Here is a 16,217-nt window from a genome sequence, read left to right as displayed (position 1 = left end):
CAGATTTTAATATCATTTCCACACTGTTCACTAGTTTTCACTGAGAAAAACTATGAATTAAAGCATGGTCCGGATATAAGATTACACATCTCACAGGTTTCTGCCTAATCAATTAATGTTCTTCAGATTTTACACAAGAAACTAATAGCACAAGAAGTAACCTTTCACATCTCATCATTTGAAATACCTAGTTTTTGGGGGAGGGGCTGGGTGGTGAGTACCGGTGGCTCTCAATCCCTTCCAAAACCCTTTCCTGTAGTATTGGGCTGTCATTCTGTAATCTCCAACTCTGATTGGGCTGTAATTGTGTCCTGTAGACAAGACCACAACCCCAAAAGTCAGTCTTGTCATTTTGCAGCAGCTGTTAGTGCAGAAGGTAAGTGCCGTGCAGATATTGATGAGCTTGCTAATGTGTTTAGTAGACAGAAGTTAGAACGGGGAATGGGAGTTGTCTGCTAGCTGTCATCATCCATCAGCCCCAGGCTGCCCCAGGCAGTGGTTTTGCTTTTTGCCAGCTTCTAATTTTGTTTTATTTTTCCTTAGCTTCAATCTACTTTATTCATTTATTATAATTGGGAGAGTTGTGGTTGAGACGAGGGGGGCACTCATGCCCCATACTCAAGATTGAAAGTTCTTACACTGCAGTTCTGGGATACAAGAGGATTCATACAGGAACTGTTGGTTTGTTGATTGATGTAGTTAGTGGATTTAGAGCATGCACTATTATGGGGGATCCTAATGCACAGTATGACTAGAAGACTTGACATAGCTGCCCTCAGTCCTACTTCTTTCTTCCTGTCTCCACCAAGATCAGAATTTATCTTATTAGATTTGTTGCTTTGGTGCATTCATTTAAAATTATTTTTGAGTCCTGGTATGATCAGGCATAATTATATTTGCTGGAAATATATTACTGAACAAAACAGAAAAAGAACCTGCTTTTAAAGAGCTTAGATCCTGGTGTTGAAGATAGAAATAAACTAATAAGTAAACTTCTCATATTTCAAGATAGCGATAAATCAAATGAGGGAAATAAAGCATGGTGAAGGATAGAGTTGAGGTACTATTTTAGATAAAGAGGTCAGGGAAGGTTCTCAGGGAGATGACATTTGGGATATGAATGATGAAAGACTAATCATGTAAAGATCTGTGGGGAGACTTTAGAGAGAAGAAATGGCAAAGGTAAAGACTCCAAAGAGGTACTAAGCTTGGAAAGCACAAGAAACAGCTAGAAAGCAGTGTTAATTAAAATAGTGGTGGGGAAGAACAGTAGGAGATGAAATTGGACAGTAAGGACCAGATCACTTGGATTTTATTCTAGTGTGATGGGAAGTGGATGTAAGAGGAGGCGTGACTTGGTTAGATGTACATTTTAAAAGCCTGCTCTGGCTGCTGTGTAGAGTGGAGATGGAATACAAGAGTGAAAGCAGAGAGGTCAATAGGAGACCATAGTAGTAGACCAATGAGAGGTGATTTTGGCTTGCACTAGTGTGACAGTAGTGCATTTGATAAGAAGTGGTCAATTTGGCATATACCTTTTTTTAAAAAATATTTTTTATTATGAGATATAACATATATACAAAGAAGCAGTAAATTTCAAAGTACATTGTAACAAATAGTTATAGAAGAGATTTCCACGTTTGTATGGGTAACAGTTCCACAATATCAGCTTTTTCCTTTTAGCTGCTCCAAGATAATGGAGACTAAAAGAAGTATCAGTGTAATGATTCAACAGTCATACTGCTGAATATAATATTAAATCTTATATTCTCTGCTCTAACCCCTCCTTCTCCCAATCATTTAAGATAAAGTTTGTTATCCACTTTAACTTTTTCATGTTGGAAAGGACTGTCGACAATATTGTTGACAACTATTAATATTTTTGGAGAGGGTGGCCCCTCTGGGCTTCAGGACTTACTGGCCTAGGAACCCACCTGGAAGTTGTAGCTTTCTGGAAAGAAATCTTAGTGCATGAAACTTTTGTAGAATCTCAGATAGAGCTCTAAGTGTTCTTTAAAGGTTGACAGGAATGGTTTTAGATGGGGTTTGGCAAACTCTGATAATTAGCAATATCTGGCTGCAGCTTGCCAAAGAGCAACTTGCAGAATATCCTCTCAACTCTATTTGAAATTGCTCAGCCACTGACACCTTATTCTGTTACATTTCTTTTCCCCTTTTGGTCAGTCCCATGGTGCAATTTGACATAACTCTTAAATAGGTCTAACTGATGGTTTGGATGTTAAGGGTGAGGAAAGGAGAGCAATTAATGGTGATTTAAAGTATTGAGTGGCCAGAAGTGCTCACAGTTAACTTATATATGTTGGGGAAGGATGTAAGAGGGAGTGAGGTGGTTATTAATTGGAATTTGTATTTGAAGAACTGTTGTAGATAAATTGGAAATATCATGTAGAAGAAGTGTCAGAAGAATTGTGACAAGTAAATCTTACTTTGAATTTAAAATGAAGGAAAGCATATATTTTTAAAATGTTGTGTCTTAAGAAAATTTAATAAAATCTTAGAATGTGTTATCCAGGTCATTTCCAAACACTTAGAAGGAAAGCAGTGTTCACCAGAAGCAGGTACGGGCTCTCTAAGAACCAGTCATGCAGTATTATCTTACTTCTGTTTAAATGGGCTACCCCATTATCAGATACTATAATGATTTATAGAAAGCATCTTTAATCATAAAATCTGGTATCATCACATTTTGGGGATAACTGTAGGGAGTTGTCACCTCCCCAAGGCCTGAAAGGACAGGGAGAGGGGAACTATATGGAAAGGCCCTGCCAGACACAGAGACATCCTGCCAGACACTGAGAATCAGCTGCAAAAAAAAAGTAGTTGCTGAAATACATACTCTGACCTCATCTTCTCCTTCTCTCTGATATTCTGCTGACCATTTTCAGAACCTAACTAGAAGCCCAAGAGCAAGTGACCCATTTGATGTGGCTCATAGGAGTCAGCGTCCCAGGGCACAGAGCTGGGTGAAGAGAGAGGAACATGCATCTGGGGGTGAAAACACAAATGATTCCATGTAAGTCCAGAACTGAGGCCAATAGAGGAAAGTTAAAATTGGATGAACTGCTTCAAGATAAAGTGAATTTCTAGTCTCTGGCAATAGAGCTGCACAAAATCCTAGATGATGATGGTGAAATTACATAGAGAATTTCAGTTTTAAATGAAGAATTAATGAGTTCTGGAAGTCCCTTGCAACTCCAAGTTGCAGCCTTTAACCACTGGCAAATCAGCCCAAATTGCATTATCATTTGGCCATACTTATACTGGTATAATACTTTACACGGTCCTGTGCCAAAATATAAAAAAGATGATGATCTTGGAAGTTTAAAGTTTTGGGCTTTGACTAATGAAACATAGGGTAGGTGTATTTTGATGAGAGTGAGAAAACTAAGGGAACATTGAAAGTATGGGGTGTTCACTTTAAGTTCAATGCCAGGTGGGCAAATAAATTGAGCTCTTTGCAGCCAGAGACAATTCTGCGGAGAGAAGTGGAGAGAAAAAAGAAGCTGGGGATCAAAAGAGATAGGATTTGGAGAAATAAAATTTTCCAACTTAACAATTTTATTGATTATGTATGTGGGACATACTACTTTCCTTTTTAGCATAAAACGACAGTGCAAAGGTGGCATGTTAATATTCCCTTTAACAAATTTATAGTCATCTTTCATGACATATGAAAGATGTCAAAGATGGTTATGTGTCTTTGTCCTGAATGTTTCTCTAAGGACCAGTTCCCCTGTATCTATAAGAGTGCTAAATCCTTCAGAGAACCCACATTTGACTCTCTGATACTGCCCGGAATCTTTTTTTTTTTTTTATGCAACTCCTTATTCCTTTTGCAAAAACAGAATGTACAGTGGCCTGACTGGGATGAAAGTGATATGAAAAGAGAGAGAGTGGAGAGTGATTTGAGTAACTGTGTTTATGGAGCTGCTGTGTTCAGAAATCCATGGTTTACAGGTCACTTATGTTGACCACTTTATACAGAAAGGAAGGTGCTCATTTCCAACTGTGGACAATATCCAAATAAATCACTGATACGGCGTGCCAACTTAAATGGATGAAAGATTTGGAAGAAATACTCAAGACTGTACAAGTACACTTTTCTATTTATTTTAATTTATTTCTGGAAATTGAGAATGATCTCATACATACCTGATTAAAGACTTCTTGAATTTTTAGAAATTGCCTTTAGTTTCCTCCCCTCAATATATATTTTTTTATGGTAAATTTACTATTTACAAAAGGCCACGGTTCTAGATTACAGGTTCATTATTTCTACAAGTGTTATTTAATTTTTATTAATTTACAACTTAAATATTATTGCCAACTCATTGTAATGGATGACATTTCACTGGTATAGGGACATTTAAAAACTTTATTGTTCAGATAGACATTGCCCAGAAGTACAGCTTTCTCAATTGCTCCCAGTTTCACATACTTATAAATGAAACGATGCTTCATTTTTCACTGCTTTTTTTTGTTTTCACAAAGAGAAGAATTTTATCTATTTACAAGTTTTTTTCCTGAGGCATTTGACTTTAGGGTAAGAAAGATCTATGAACAACATAGGGCTACTATTGGGTTAAATGATGTAATGCATGTAAAATAATATACAGGGCCTGGCATTTAGTATTATGAAAGTATTACATAGGGCATAGCACACAGTAGGGATCTGTGAAGACAAAAATGGTGATGAGAACAACAGTGATGATGTCATGATAATTGTAAAGTGAATGCAGTTATCAAAGTCAATTTTATGTAATATCTGTGGAAATTTAGGTGTTTAGTAAAAATTGAAAAAATTTAATCTTTAAAATTTTTTCACTTTTTTTTTAATTTAACTTTTTAAAAAATTGTGAAATGTAACATACATACAAAAAAGCAATGCATTTCCAAGTGATTATAGAACAGATTTTAAAGTTTGGTGTGGGTTACAGTTCCATGATTTTTTGTTTTTTCTTCTAGCTGGTCCAAGACACTGGAGAACAACACAAATATCAATATAATGATTCAGCAGTCATACTCATTTGTTATACTCCTCCTTTTCTTTAAATAACATATATACATAAAAGCAATAAATTTCAAAGTATATTGCAACAACTAGTTGTAGAACAGATTTCAGAGTTTTAGTATGGGTTGCAATTCCACAATTTTAGCTTTTTATTTCTAGCTGCTCTAAGGTGCTGGAGGTTGAAAGAAAGATTAGCTTAATGATTCAGTACACATACTCGTTAAACCAGACCTTCCCTTTATAACTCCACCATCACCTTTGTTCTTTATCCCACTCTTTAGTGGTATTTGGGCTATGTCCATTCTGGCTATTTCATGTTGGAAGGGGCTGTCGATAATATGGGGTGGGGGATGGAACAAGTTGATGTTCTGGAAGGGCTGGCCCCTCTGAATTTCAGGACTTTTCTGGCCCAGGGACCCATCTGGAGGTTGTAAGCAAAACATTTAATCTTTTAAATATATCTTTAAAATTCCACATGAATCTTAAAATAAAATAAAAAAAATATATATATATATGCTTAGCATGAGATCACAACATCATACTTCTGAAGTATGAATGCAAATTTCTTTATCCTTACTTAAATGCATGGATGGTATGAAATTAGCTGCTTATGATTTAAGATATGTGAACAGTTTGTATATAGAGATAAATATAAAGAAAAATACATTTTTGTATATTATCTGTGATATACGATTAGCTTTTAGGAATTGTCTATAAATTTTAAATAGCCTTTATAAGATTTCTGTACTGTTTTAAAGAACAACATTGAAGATATTACCAGTTGTTCTACATCATAACTTTTAAATACTCATTTAAAACAGCAACAAACAACAACTGCCTTTAGTGATCATCACTAGGAAAATTTTTGCTCGGGAATATATATTACTGCTACAATGCATTGTCTCCCCTAGCCCCAGAAACATATCTCTACTTGGCTACTTGGCAGCTCCACTTGGCACCTCCAGAACTGAGCTCCTCCGGTGCCTCCTCAAACTTGTTCCTTCTGAATTCTCTCCCAGCTCGGTTAAAGTAAACTACATGCTTCACATCGATCAGAACCAATCTTGACTCCTTTGTCACTGATACCACAATATCTAATCCTTCAGCAAAACCCTGTCATCATGATCTCCCAAATATTTCTTGAATCTGACCACTCCCCATCTGTCTGGTCCCAACCACCATCATTTCTAGTTGGTGCAGTAGTCTCCTATCTAGCACTCCTTCTTGTTTTCCTTCATTCTCTTCCTATATGGCAGCCAGAGTGAGCTTTTAAAGTATGTCAGATTAGTCAGATCTTGTCCTCTGCGAGGACCGTCCAGTGGTTTCTTACTTCACGGGAAAGGGAATCCTGATTATAACCCTCTCCTCCCTGACTTCATCTTGTACTCTCTGCTTACCCTTATGTACTGGCCATAACACACACTGCTCTTTCGCTATGGTTTACAGGCACAGTCCTTAGTACGGCCTTTACACTTCTGCCGTGACCCCCTGCCTGCAGTGCTTGTCACCCCATGCTGCAGGACTCATTCTAACACTTTTACATGTTTGACTCAAATGTCACCTTTTCAGTAAGGCCTTCCCTTTTACCCTATCAAAAGTTTCTTCTGGTCTTCCCTCAAGCACTTTCTGTCCTTCCCTTAGTATATATTTACTCATGTATCTTGTAAAATATTTTCTGTCTTCCTGAGTAGACTATGAGCTGCACGAGGGCAAGGAAACTGGTCTGTTTTGTTTACTGTTCTATCTCTAGAACCTAAAGATAGTTCCTTGCAAATGGAGGCATCAATAAATATTTGTTGAATAAATGAATAATCTGAGGTTGATTTTGGCTGGGGTACAATATTTATGTTCAGAGAAGACATAAATAATGCACATTGTTTTCTTCTTGAATTCCATGCAAGCAGTTTTGGATTAAAGTCCAATTCTCAGTAAATTCTTTTTTTTTCATTACTACTCTCCCTGAAGTATTTGTCTGCTATGATAACATCTATCACATCCCTACTAATTCACCACAAGTCTTTTGAATTTATTTGTCCAACTTTTATTGAACACCAAACTACGTGCAGGTCACTGTGCAAGTTTCACAAGAGACATGATCCTCCTTCTTGAAGGCATTTCCATTTAGTTTGTAAGTCAAGATTGCCAAGTGGTCCATATAGGAGGGCTATTTCAAGTATAAGAGAAGGCTTATTTAAAGAACCATTCATGGAATACCCATTGAGATTTTTCAGGAAAATATGCTGTCACACCATCCACCACGTAGTCAGATAAGCCTGGGTGTGAGGTGGGATACATGGCTGGGGGACTTGATAAAAGATCTTCCAAATGATTTCATCAATCCACACAACTGCCCATAAGAACATTTGATGCAACAGATGTGTGTGTTTGCGTTTACAGGCAGACAGGCACACTTTATTATCAAGATCTGCCCACCACACTCACATTGTAATTTAGAGTTTTCTTACTTAAAGAAACATTCCAAAATCTATTGATTTTGGAGTAACAACCCATTTTAACATTAAAAATAAATATACATGTTTACTATGTCTTTTTCTGCTATGAAACAGGGTGTTTTGATCGGTTGTTTTGTTTTTCTGTTTTCCCATGAGTAAAGCCATCACTTGACCTACAGCAGTGTCTGGCATCTTGGGCATTTGTTGTGGCCAGATTGTCCTTTTGCCATTTGTGGCTGAATGGGAATTTATGTACCACCCACGATATGGTTCTCACCCCAGTAATGGAAGACTTCCACAGGCCAACTGCTCTTGTGTATTCTATTTGGGGTTGCCAGTTTAAGTAAAGATTATGCTAGTGCTAAATCCACAGACTCATTTTCTTAATCTGTTGCATATTACCCTCTGGATGCTCTCTTGGAAGTTTCACACTTTGGTCAAAATATCAGGGACTTCTCTTTCTGCCTAGTTACTTATTGCTGGACAAATTTAGGAATAAAAAACTAAATTTATTTAAATTTGGGAGAAGCTGGACTATAAACCATGCTGTAAACAATTTGATATTATTGTCCTTTTGACCTTAACCATCACCTTATTTGATTTTCCTCAGTTTACTCTTTTATGCATTCTACCTTCCTTTATAAAACTATATCAAGTGCATGGGGCAATTAAAAATTCCTGTTCTTGAAAATAAAAGCAACATGAGACTCGGTCTGGGAACGGGGTTTATCTCTGAGTTCTATGTGCTAGATGCACACTCATTTACCAGTTCTGGGACCAAATGGGTTGAAAATCCTTGTTTTCCCACCAGATGGGTTATTTTAAAATATCACAAAACTTCTGAGGTTATTTACATTACAAATGTGCTTCTTCACACACATCAAGAATTGAGTACCATGTTTTGACAGTAACTCCTTTATGAAATTATATGTTGCGCAAGTGGAGTAAAATTCAAGTCAGTCTCAAGGGAGCAGGCTTATGAATCTGGATGAGGTCACACCTCTTTAAAGATGCAGTTTGATAATCCGACATCAAAACAAAGGAATTCTGTTAATCCTCTCACAAAAGTGCAAATTGCTAATCAGATCCCTGGGCTGGGCTGGCAGCTTGGTAAACAATAAGCTTGGCAGAAGAGCAACTGGGGCTGATAGATAGCTGAGAAGCTTGGGATACCAACTTTGCCCCTATGGTAGCCCAGTTGGGCCTGTTGTTTCAAAACAATTACGTATGTCAGCGGCAGTGGTTCTTGCAGTTATTGTGTTCTTGTGCTTTTCTCCTTCTATGTTAATGGTGATGCAAATCAATCTTCCTGTCTTTCATTCTATTGGCTCCTGTAGAGGCTACTATACCCCCTATATTCTTTTCACTTGGTTGCATGAGTCTTTTGAATTTTCATTAAACATTCCTCTACAAACCCAGAGAGTTTCCTCTCTTCCCATAAATAGTGTGGTGGTATGTGAAAGAGGGAAAATAGGTCCTAACCCAATGGGAAAAAATTCTTCTTCTGGATTGTGAAAATGTTAGGGCCCCTTCTGGGTAAGTGATAAAACCCAATTTGAGGTTCCTGCCCACCCAGGGATGCAAAACAAAACAAAACAAAACAAAACAAAAAACAATTAGAGGCAGCTTAAGAAAACAAAGCAAAACTGCAATTTAACAGGAATACAAAGAAAGCAAATACCCAAAATAGGGGAAGGGCAGGATTGTGGATGGGCCTGTAGGAATAGTTGGAACCAGGTAATCACACTTTGTCGGGGCTTGAGCCATTTCTCTTCTTTTGTTGCCCCTCTAAGTTCTGGCTTTGTTCTGTCTTGATGCACTAGAGATTTCTCCATATGGTAGGAAATGTCACCACTGACAGCAACGGAATTTTATAGTCTCCTGCTTTCTCCACCCTACCTAACTAAAATATTGCAGGGAAGGACTCTGATTGGCTCAGCTTAGATCAAGTGCTTATCCTGGACTAACCGACCACGTGCGTCTAACCTTATGCATGTAAAAGGTGCTTGCATTTGTCTTACTCTACCTTTTTCACACTTACTAAAATATGTAACCAGCACATGAAATTCTAAAGCATGATGATTGTGTTAGTATATGAAATTATTTTGCACATCTCAGCACCATTCATATAACTTTCACTCTCTTTGGCCCTCTTGGGGACCAACTTTTACCCAAATATGACTAAGAGTTCATATGAAAGTGCAAGCTACCACTTCTTCATTTTAAATAGGGCTTTCATTAACAGAGTACAATAGTTTGAATACTTCCAGCTAGCTGCCTGTTCTCTATTAAGAGAATGTTTGTAAATTATTTGAGTGCAGTGTGTGTGTTGAGAAGGAGCAAAAATTATAGTTTTGCTTGTGGAACCATATTCTAATAGGCAAGAGCAGTGTGCTTTGGCTGCGTTACAGCATGGCTGCAGTTGTCATGTTGGCATTCAGTCAGAAGAATGATATGGGAACATGACAAGTCTACATCTGAAAAAAGGAGAAACGTGTCAAATGTGGAGGGTTAGGGGCGAGGGTGTTTCTGTGGGACCACACGACCCACAGCCAGAGCTTTCTGAATAAGAGCACTGTCTTTTTAAAAGCAAGAGGGGGTGAGGACTGAGGGAGCGCTCACAGCGGTAAGTATAACACAGCTGTGCTCTGTTTATGCTTCGGCTACAATAAAAAAGCTATAAAATGTGAGATGTCATAGCTCCACTTTGCTTTATTTATACTATTTCCTCTGAGCTCTGTCACACTGCACATTCATCTGCTAAGTTGCAGCAAGAATGGAGATTAAAATATCACAGCTCAAAATAGGAGTCAAGCGGAAGGAGATTCATCATAGCCCTATTAAAAATATGTAAATATCGAATGAAGTCATTTTAAAGCTATACCGTGCTCCTCCTCCCTGTGCTAAGGTCCCTTGAGCGAGTGGTGGGCTATGCGAAGGACATATCTAAGGGACTTTTTCTCCATTTCTCCCACTAATGGAAATCCTTTTAAGATTAGAGGCAGTTTGAATTGCAAATTATGTTTTCTTATAATCACACCTAAGTTAATAATGGTAGGAAATATGCAAAAGAGAGAAAAAAAAAAGATATGAGAATTGAGTATTATATATTGTTCACTTGGTTAGAATGATTACTATTAATAAATATTAATATATGAAATCTGACCTAAGTTATTCATTACATATGATATTTTTTCCTAGATAGAAATGTTCCAAGAAGGAAACCAAGACTTGGAGACATAATCTAGCTTTCCAAAGTCCTTATCAAAGTATAAAGCAAAGATAGGAGAAAGGACTCCTACCTAAAATTTTGCTTGTAAAATTCCTCTTTTAATATTTCCTATATCTCTAGCCCTGACAAAAATTATGTTTAACTCTGCTCTCTATGTGGTGAGCCTAGGAGAGTAAGGAATAGAGTTTTTAGATGGAAAGTCTGGAATCTCTCAAATGCTATTAAGAAGTCTTTTATGCTCTTTACTGTGCTATTGAGTGGCTGTTGATCCTTTGACCTCCTTATTTTCCAAATGTGCTAGAGTAATAATAATAGAGGCTGACACCTATTAGGTGCTTACTGGGTACCAGAAACTGTTCCAAGTGCTTTATGTGTATTCATTATTTTAATTACCACAAAATCCATATGAGGTAGGTATTGTTATTACTCACATTTTATAGATGTGGAGACTGAGGTGTAAGATCACAAAGCTAGCAAGTGGAAACAGGAATTCGAACTGCGGCAGTCTGGCCTCAGAGTCTGTATTATCAACCATGATCGCCTTTCCAAAAGTATTAGAAAAACAATAGAAAGGGCTCTAGACTGGAAAAGAGGAGGCCTGGATTACAGACACAGCCCTGCCACTATGCAAACTTTCGTCACCTGTAGGATGAAATGAACAAACAATCACGTCCTTTCCATATTCAACTTTTCATGCATTTACTTACAACTATCTCATGTTACTTATAACTATCTCATGAAAATAAATTTTTTGAGCAGTAACATTTTCCTACTTTCTTATTTATCTTTAGTTTCAGATGGTTATTTTAAATATTCTAGCGATTTATTTTAAATAAAATAGTGATTCTAGAATTCCTTTTGTCCTGCACTTTCCGCTGTGTTTTAGTTGCATTTTTTTTGGTTGCAGTAAAGACGGGGGAACATAGCTAAGGACTTTCCAGCTGCATACCTTGAGTACATTTCCTAATTTCTCTGTTCCAGGTTTGTCATCTGTAAAATGGGCATAATAAAAGTTTCTACTCATAATCAAGACTGAGTTCTCATAGTATTAGCCATTAGGGTTATTATTGATCACCTACGTTTCACTTAGCATCTCTGTTTCTGTTTCCTCATATTCCCAAGTTTCTTATTACATTGGGCAGACAAGTCATTGAACATTTTCATGCCAGGATTCATGAATCCAAAAGGATAAGGTACTATCAGAGGTTACTGCCTACCTGGGGCAGAGATTTTAGAGCAGATGGAACTTTAGGAATTGTCTAGGCCACTGCTTTCAGGTAATGGCTATCATACCTTGCAAGATCAAGTGACTTGTCCAAGAATGCTCAGCTAGCTAGAATACTGAGATACAGTTCACAGAGTGTAGCTGCCCTTCCCAATGTAATACTGCAGAGTTATTAGAAAATATGAACGTCATTGGAATTTGTAAAAGGAACCGTAACACGCATCTTGAGGATTTAGACAAGTTGCCGTAGTGTCTTATATTTATTGCAATTTAAGATTTTAGAACGTGTGTCTTTTGGCAGTCTTTTGAAGAGGATACCTGGGACTACAGTTTAGGCTGGCAGGAAAGTACAAGTGTTCATCTTTCTTATTGACTCTTAGGAAAGGGATATTCTTGGTTCTTTCTGAATGTTGAGTGAGGTAACATGTAATTTTCAATAGTATGGGCAGAAAAGTACCTGATCTGCTTAGAGAAGGTAGAAAAAAAATATTTTTCAACATTTGAGTGATTTAAATAGGGAAATAATCTGTTAAAATACTGTAATCATTTTTGATCAACGTAATGGGGCTTAAATGTTTTACCTTTACTCTGATATGCAAAGAAAATGGAAATTCCCATAATCTGCTTTTACTCCTGAGTCCCAACTCTGTTGGGCAGATTGGAAGGTAATAAAAAGTGAACACAAACTAACATCATTTTCAGTGTTTCACTGTGTTAGTTTTCTAGGGCTGCTGTAACAAATTACCAAAAATTTATTGGCTCAATGCAACAAACATTTATTCTCCCATAGTTCTGGAGGCTAAAAGTCCAAAATCAAAGTGTCTGGGTCGGGAGGTGGAGTGAAAACACTGTTTGAAGAAGGGGTCTAATAAGGCCCAAGGGGTGAATCCTTCCTTGCCTCTTTTAACTTCCAGTGGCTCCTGGTGTGCCTTGGCTTATAGCAGCATGACTCCAATCTCCACGTCACTTTCTTCTCTGTGAAGTCATTGGATTTAGGGTCCACCTTAACCAGTATGATCTGAGCTTGATCCTTAACTAAGTATAACTACAAAATCCTGTTCCCAAGTAAGGCCACACTCTGGTTCTGGGTGGACATAAAATTTTGGGGAGAAGGGTAGGGGTTGTCACTATTCAACCTACTACATAGCTGGTCTCTTTCTGTTTTCTGGTTTATTTGTTTCCCTGTACAGGGCCAGGACTAGGGTGAGGTGAGTGAGGCACCTAGCGTGCAAAATGTAGGGAGCCATGCTCTCCCAAGTGTGGACCCCTCTTCCACTAGCGAATGAGTGCCTTCTTACATTTTGTCCTCTCCTGAGCTTCTCACTTACCTTGCCTGAGTGCCACTCCTGTTTATGTCCCAGCCAATGAAATCATCTATGGGAAATTTAAGTATCCTTGTAGCTGAGGTTGTGAGTGTGGGGCATCATATTTATGTGTGTTGGCCTTTGAACGTTGTCCTCTGTATCTTTCCTAGCTTCTGCCCTGTGATATTGTCTCTACGCACTGGGCCTTGGGCCTTGCTGAATCAGCTGCTGGTGTAATTTGCTCCACCTGGATGTTGAACCAGTTCACCTGCTGCTGACCTACCACTGCATCTGAGTTGAGGTCTCTCTCCTCTTCCTAACCCCAGTGCTTTCCCATCTACCTGGGATGTGTGTGTGTGCATGTGTGCTTTGGGGGTGGAGAGCATAAGGCAGAACATAGGATATTGTAAGTTCCTTACACATGACACACAAACTGTGCATAATAACCAGTTCCCTCTCCTGCTATTTAGACCCCTTGCTCCACCAATGTTTTTATACTTTTCCCTCACTAGAATGGATGTGTATGGTCTACGAAAGAAGATTGTAGCTCATAGGTGCTTGGGTTTTTCTTCACCAGATGGATATTCTCAAGTCCTGTTCCCTCAGAGGTTAAAGCCCAAGATAAGGGGAAAGCCTGGAGCCTACCTTTGAGTTTTTCATCCCACTCTACCTCTTCCTCTCTCCTTGGTCTAGAATTCTCTTATCTTCCTCCCCAGGAATGTGGGAGTTCTCTCTCTTTAGGCTACACATTTTCCTTTGTAAAGGAGCAATGTCTTGGAAATCTTCAAGCTGCTATTCCCTCTCAAATTTTACTGTTCAAGATTGTTGTGTCACTATGGATTTGAAAGGTTAGCTTTGAAACTCAAAGCTGATCAGTGGACCTTTTGTTCTAGGTGGTAGCTGACCTCTTCCTGAAAGGATAAAGGCCATTGATCCAGAAGTGGAGAGGCAGGAAGAGAAAAGTCCTAGAGGACATCTTAAAATATTCCAGAAAGTGATATCTTGGTTGCAGGTGGCAATCACATTAGTTTTAAAAAAGTAAATGATTGCAATATTCATTTAGTCTTGTCTTAATCATTTGTTTATCATAGCATAGCCTAGGGGTCATTCTGTTGCCTGTTAATGCATATGCATAAGGATGAAAAGCCTTATAAAATTCATCAAATTGCCATAATCACTAAACTATCAGAATTTAAAATAACCAGTTTTGAATTTGGTAGTCACTTTTATGGGAAACCTTAGATTTTCCAGCTATATAAACTACAGAATGACTGTAGCATTTCATTCCTTTTTGTTATTTTACTAGCAAATTTATTTCAACTACCATACATTTTACTTTATATATAAATGAATAATAGTAGTTTTCTATAATTTTTGAAAATTGTCTAGGAATTTACCCGGATTTTATATTAATTATTTCAATATGTATTTGAGCCCTTGTAAGATTATTTTTAAATACCAAATATGGCCACATATGAGATGGCAGTTTTCAAAAATAATATTTTCACTTTTGACTTTGATGTGTTTTATGTCTTGTATTTAAAAATCACTATATATCTCTTACTTATTTGAAATAAATATCAATATTCTACTTTATTGGCTTCCTAGAGCATGGAAGAATGCATTAAATATTCTCTTAACTGTGGGTGCAAATGTGAATGTTTGATTTTAGGTAGGGATTCTGTATTCTTTCGGAGAAAGTTCATATATATCTTCTCCCTGTATTCCGCTTATGGAGGACACACATATGCAAACCCATGCGGTTTTAATGCAATGTGGTAAATTTTATTATTTGACTATGTACAAGATTCTATGGGCAGCATAGAGAAGGAGTATTTAATTTTGCCTGGGAGTGCTGCTCAGAGAGCTGAACCCTGAGTTAGGGCTTAATGATTGATCAAGGTCTTCCCCATGGACAAGATGGGAACTATATTTTAAAAGGGCAAAGGTCAGTGAAGACTAGGACCTTGTCTATCTTAGTCACCATTGTATCCCTATCACTGAGCACGGTGCGAAGCATACTGTACACACTTAAACATTTAGTGCATCGGCATGAATAATTTTATCTTAAAGACTATTGAAATTGACCATTTTGAGCACAGAAAAAAAGACTTAGGTTTTTAAAAATATGATATGGCAGAATTGTAGCAAATTAACAAAAAGGGAATGAAATAAGAAACAACTGTAGTAGAATATTTTATGCAGACTCCTGGGAGAGCGTATTTTTAAGTCATCCATTACTTCATTCCAGATACTTAGAGATTCTAGGTACTTTGTATTGAACTTGTGGTAATGTCCTAAGTTTGTCTTGAGTAGGCACGATCACGGTCTACTCCCACTCTTCTAAATCGGCCTGAGAAAATTGGGAGATAATTCACTGCATATTTAGATTAGCTTCCTCATCATCAAATAGGAGATGGATAGTTGAGTTTTCCAAATGATTTGTGTGCAGTCAACAAATACCGAGGAATCCCTTGTTTTGTGTGTTTCATTTAGTGTGGGTCCATGACTTTTCAGTATTTGCAGTTGTAATCTGGGGTTCCTTTGGTGGTGAAACAGAGCCCATAATTGACTCTTGTTTTCAGAGTGGAATGCTGAATGAGGGCCAATAAAAGACGTAAAGATTCCTGTGTTCTTGTGTGTATTAGTTTTCAGTTGCTGTGTGACAAATCACCACAAACTCAGTAGCTTAAAACAATGCCCATTTATTAGCTTGCAGAAGTCTAGCATGGCCTGACTGAAGTGGGTTCGGCTAGCGTAAGGTTGAAACCAAAGTTGGGCAGGCTGAGCTCCTATCTGGGGGCTCTTGGGAGGAATCTGCTTGAGATCATTCTTGTTGGCATAATTTAGTTTCTTGTGATTGTAGGATGGAGGTCCCTATCCCCTTGCAGGCTAGGGGCTGCCCTTGTTCTGAGGATAACCATATTACTTGCCTTGTAGCCTTCACCATTTTGAAGCCATCATGGTACAT

The 16,217-nt window shown here is 37.8% G+C and overlaps 1 protein-coding gene across 18 annotated transcripts in view; it reads left to right on the top strand.

The window, feature by feature from the left end:
- Positions 1-16,217, top strand: part of SOX5 (SRY-box transcription factor 5) — a 1,211,684-nt gene that overhangs the window by 346,152 nt on the left and 849,315 nt on the right. For 4 of the 18 annotated variants that reach the window (XM_077170306.1, XM_077170303.1, XM_077170294.1 and 1 more), the window contains one exon: positions 14,140-14,284. The exons of 12 other annotated variants lie outside the window; for them this stretch is intronic. The gene's annotated coding sequence lies outside the window, so the exon portion shown is untranslated. Of the gene's footprint in view, positions 1-12,988; positions 13,008-14,139; positions 14,285-16,217 lie in introns of those variants that run through there. 2 more of the 18 variants (XM_077170308.1, XM_077170315.1) reach the window with 2 other exon arrangements.

Source organism: Tamandua tetradactyla, chromosome 7 (genome assembly GCF_023851605.1).
Source record: "Tamandua tetradactyla isolate mTamTet1 chromosome 7, mTamTet1.pri, whole genome shotgun sequence".
NCBI lineage: Eukaryota > Metazoa > Chordata > Mammalia > Pilosa > Myrmecophagidae > Tamandua > Tamandua tetradactyla.
Note: the sequence above shows the minus strand (reverse complement) of the source record. Positions and strands in the feature narration are given on the sequence as shown.